Here is a 5000-nt window from a genome sequence, read left to right as displayed (position 1 = left end):
CGGCAACATAGTGGAGCCGCAGTGTCACTAATGTACAGAGATAGAACAGTTTCGACTGGAACCAGAGTAACCGTATACACGGCACTGATTAGTAATAGATGCAGAGCCATCAGAATACAGATAATATATACAACCGTCCCTATACATGCTGAAAGACTCTGCACACAATGAGAACCACACGTCAGCCAGACACTATCACACACTACTCTCTGCCTCTAACAGGCACACACACAATATCTAACCACCAGCATGGAAGAACATCCGGTGCATCCTCTCCGCCACATTACACAATCCACACTATCATAACCAGACCGGGAGGTCCACCCAGAAAACAGAATATCCCACCCTTCCGACATCCGCCATTGCTCAGCTAAGCCACGAACACCCACACATGTCCTACACAGGGGTGCACCCAACATCACAATACTGCCTCCTGTCACAGTACACAAACAATGGCAGGAATGAAAGACACAGATCTGCCACAACCTTGGAATCGGAGCGCCGCCTGTCATGAGCCACAAGTGCATCCTGACGTGACAAATCGGATGATCCCGCAGGCATGCACTTACGATAATCACTATCAACGAACCTGCCGCCCCCTCCCCCCCCAAAATACACCTTTCCCTACAACGTGTACCTTAACCTAAGCTATATTGTACCTTAACCTAAGCGATATTGTACCTTAACCTAAGGTATATCGTACCTTAACCTAACCTACATTGCGCCTTCACCTAACCTACGTTGTACCTTAACCTAACCTACGTTGTACCTTAACCTAACCTACGTTGTACCTTAACCTAACCTACGTTGTACCTTAACCTAACCTACGTTGTACCTTAACCTAACCTACGTTGTACCTTAACCTAACCTACGTTGTACCTTAACCTAACCTACGTTGTACCTTAACCTAACCTACGTTGTGCCTTAACCTAACCTACGTTGTGCCTTAACCTAACCTACGTTGTGCCTTAACCTAACCTACGTTGTGCCTTAACCTAACCTACGTTGTGCCTTAACCTAACCTACGTTGTGCCTTAACCTAACCTATGTTGTGCCTTAACCTAACCTATGTTGTGCCTTAACCTAACCTATGTTGTGCCTTAACCTAACCTATGTTGTGCCTTAACCTAACCTATGTTGTGCCTTAACCTAACCTATGTTGTGCCTTAACCTAACCTATGTTGTGCCTTAACCTAACCTATGTTGTGCCTTAACCTAACCTATGTTGTGCCTTAACCTAACCTATGTTGTGCCTTAACCTAACCTATGTTGTGCCTTAACCTAACCTATGTTGTGCCTTAACCTAACCTACGTTGTGCCTTAACCTAACCTACGTTGTGCCTTAACCTAACCTACGTTGTGCCTTAACCTAACCTACGTTGTGCCTTAACCTAACCTACGTTGTGCCTTAACCTAACCTACGTTGTGCCTTAACCTAACCTACGTTGTGCCTTAACCTAACCTACGTTGTGCCTTAACCTAACCTACGTTGTGCCTTAACCTAACCTACGTTGTGCCTTAACCTAACCTACGTTGTGCCTTAACCTAACCTACGTTGTGCCTTAACCTAACCTATGTTGTGCCTTAACCTAACCTATGTTGTGCCTTAACCTAACCTATGTTGTGCCTTAACCTAACCTATGTTGTGCCTTAACCTAACCTATGTTGTGCCTTAACCTAACCTATGTTGTGCCTTAACCTAACCTATGTTGTGCCTTAACCTAACCTATGTTGTGCCTTAACCTAACCTACGTTGTGCCTTAACCTAACCTACGTTGTGCCTTAACCTAACCTACGTTGTGCCTTAACCTAACCCATATTGTACCTTAACCTAACCCATATTGTACCTTAACCTAACCCATATTGTACCTTAACCTAACCCATATTGTACCTTAACCTAACCCATATTGTACCTTAACGTAACCTAATTTGTGCCTTAACGTAACCTAATTTGTGCCTTAACGTAACCTAATTTGTGCCTTAACGTAACCTAATTTGTGCCTTAACGTAACCTAATTTGTGCCTTAACGTAACCTAATTTGTGCCTTAACGTAACCTAATTTGTGCCTTAACGTAACCTAATTTGTGCCTTAACGTAACCTAATTTGTGCCTTAACGTAACCTAATTTGTGCCTTAACGTAACCTAATTTGTGCCTTAACGTAACCTAATTTGTGCCTTAACGTAACCTAATTTGTGCCTTAACGTAACCTAATTTGTGCCTTAACGTAACCTAATTTGTGCCTTAACGTAACCTAATTTGTGCCTTAACGTAACCTAATTTGTGCCTTAACGTAACCCATGTTGTGCCTTAACGTAACCCATGTTGTGCCTTAACGTAACCCAATTTGTGCCTTAACGTAACCCATGTTGTGCCTTAACCTAACCTATATTGTGCCTCAACCTAACCTATATTGCGCCTTAACCTGACGCACGTTGTCGCTGAACCTGCTCTGTAATTGTTATGCAACTCGTTAAATTAGTGTAGTGTTGCCTAACCGCAACCCTCGCAATATAGTTCGCTATTCGCACTGCCCGGTCCCCTGTGTATCGCGTCATGTTAAACACCTTGCAGGTGTTGCTGACTTTCCACATGCTCCTGCTATACACTGTAATGTGGATAGCAGCAGGACGTACATGCCCCCCCCCCTTCCCCCCTGCCTTCGCAAGCTGGTCGTTGAGAAGTTTGCATGTTCAATGCCCTTCGCATGCCGACGTACTCAGCCTACGTTGTGGTACGGCCTGTCACCTGTCCGCCGATGTACGCAAAACCCACAAACTGTACTGCACATTGGTCCGTATGTACTGAATGATACATCGTGGCACATGTGTGACCGTACGACGACTGCGCCTAGCAACGGCAGACCATACAGTCCAAATATTGTGCACGCAGCTACGTGTCGTCTCCCTATAAGAGCTGGATTGCAGTGTGGTACGCCATTCAGACGTGTGGGAGGAACGGACGCCCTGGATGGCGATCAGCATGAGCAGTCTGTTGATGTAGTGGAGCGTGTATTCGGACGTAGTCGTCTCTTCTCACACACCGTGATAGCATGTTGCACCGCGTTCCACATCTGCGACATCCTGCAGAGGCCGGCTGACAGTCGTTCGCGCAATGGACACCGCATACGTACGGGGGCTACCTTCCACGTGTTCTCGAGGCGTGCACATGTTGTTGCGTCTATGTGGGCAGACGTAGTGTGTTGTGACACCTGACACAGGCATGCAATACTCGTTGCAAATGGCGATGGACGTCTACGTTTGCTGGTGACGTTACGCAAATGAACAACAGGTAACCCGTTGTGGTGCGGTTGTTCTCGCTAGAGGTGAATCAGTGTTGGCGACGATCGGTCGAGCTATTAACCGGTTGTTTCAGGGATACCCACCATGCCCACGAACGTGAAAGGGGACCCACCATGCCCACGAACGCGAAAGGGGATCTGGGTGTGAGGCGATACGCGGCGGTGGCTGGGTGGGACCGTCCCCGGCCGGTGAGGGGGGGCCGCCCGGCGTGCTGGCAGCGCGGTGCGTGGGCGCACGCGCTACAGCCGGCTGGTGGGGGCGGCCAGTGGCAGGCGCGCCGGCCGACGGACGCGGCAGGCGGCGCAGCTGCGCGCCGGCGCCCCCTGCTCGCGGCGCCTTGCGGCCAAAGTAGGTCCTCGCGGGCCCGGTGCGAAGCGCGGTGGCCATCTGCAGTGTGCTGGTCCGATTGAGGACTGTGTGCGCTGAGGATGCGCCGCCGCCCGGCGCTCGGCGCCGCGACGCCGTCTGCTGCTCGGTCGCCCCAGCGGTTCTCGCAGGTGGTTTGTATCGCAGCTGTGCGGACGTGTTGGCGCGTGCGCTGTGCTGGGAGAGTTCGCTTCGGCACCCAAGTGGGGCTTTTGTCCTTCTGTGGCGCTGGCGTTGGAGCTGCCGGTCACCGTAGGTGGCGCGTGTTGTCTCCCGCCGGCAATGCCACGACAGCACGCTCCCGGGCCTCTGTCGGCAGCGGCAAGCTCAGTTGGGAGCACGGGTGGTCGCACCTAAAGCGTCTACTCGCCTAACTCCGGGCGATTGCGCCTCTCTCGAACCCGACCAAGTACTTAGGACGGCGCTGCGCGCCGCCGGGACCTGAGAGGGTTTCGAGGTGTGTTGTGCAGGGGAGCTCAGCCTCCTCCTGTTTGCAGAATAATTGAGCGGACGCTTGCGTGTTCGCGCGGGCCCCCGGGACACACTCCCGGGCGGCCGGCTGCTCAGCTCTAGTTGACGCAGCTCCCTGGTTGATCCTGCCAGTAGTCATATGCTTGTCTCAAAGATTAAGCCATGCATGTCTCAGTACAAGCCGCATTAAGGTGAAACCGCGAATGGCTCATTAAATCAGTTATGGTTCCTTAGATCGTACCCACGTTACTTGGATAACTGTGGTAATTCTAGAGCTAATACATGCAAACAGAGTCCCGACCAGAGATGGAAGGGACGCTTTTATTAGATCAAAACCAATCGGTCGGCTCGTCCGGTCCGTTTGCCTTGGTGACTCTGAATAACTTTGGGCTGATCGCACGGTCCTCGTACCGGCGACGCATCTTTCAAATGTCTGCCTTATCAACTGTCGATGGTAGGTTCTGCGCCTACCATGGTTGTAACGGGTAACGGGGAATCAGGGTTCGATTCCGGAGAGGGAGCCTGAGAAACGGCTACCACATCCAAGGAAGGCAGCAGGCGCGCAAATTACCCACTCCCGGCACGGGGAGGTAGTGACGAAAAATAACGATACGGGACTCATCCGAGGCCCCGTAATCGGAATGAGTACACTTTAAATCCTTTAACGAGTGTCTATTGGAGGGCAAGTCTGGTGCCAGCAGCCGCGGTAATTCCAGCTCCAATAGCGTATATTAAAGTTGTTGCGGTTAAAAAGCTCGTAGTTGGATTTGTGTCCCACGCTGTTGGTTCACCGCCCGTCGGTGTTTAACTGGCATGTATCGTGGGACGTCCTGCCGGTGGGGCGAGCCGAAGGCGTGCGAC

General features: G+C 51.0%; 1 non-coding gene across 1 annotated transcript in view; it reads left to right on the top strand.

Moving 5' to 3' along the window:
- The first annotated feature begins 4251 nt into the window (after window positions 1–4251).
- LOC126444942 (small subunit ribosomal RNA) overlaps window positions 4252–5000 on the top strand; it is a 1909-nt gene continuing 1160 nt past the window's right edge. The window contains exon 1 of the ribosomal RNA XR_007582860.1: window positions 4252–5000. This exon is cut by the window's right edge and continues 1160 nt beyond it. This is a non-coding gene — a ribosomal RNA (small subunit ribosomal RNA).

Source organism: Schistocerca serialis, unplaced genomic scaffold (assembly GCF_023864345.2).
Source record: "Schistocerca serialis cubense isolate TAMUIC-IGC-003099 unplaced genomic scaffold, iqSchSeri2.2 HiC_scaffold_315, whole genome shotgun sequence".
NCBI classification, from domain to species: domain Eukaryota; kingdom Metazoa; phylum Arthropoda; class Insecta; order Orthoptera; family Acrididae; genus Schistocerca; species Schistocerca serialis.
The sequence above is the reverse complement of the archived record's forward strand: the minus strand, read 5'-3'. Positions and strand labels throughout refer to the sequence as shown.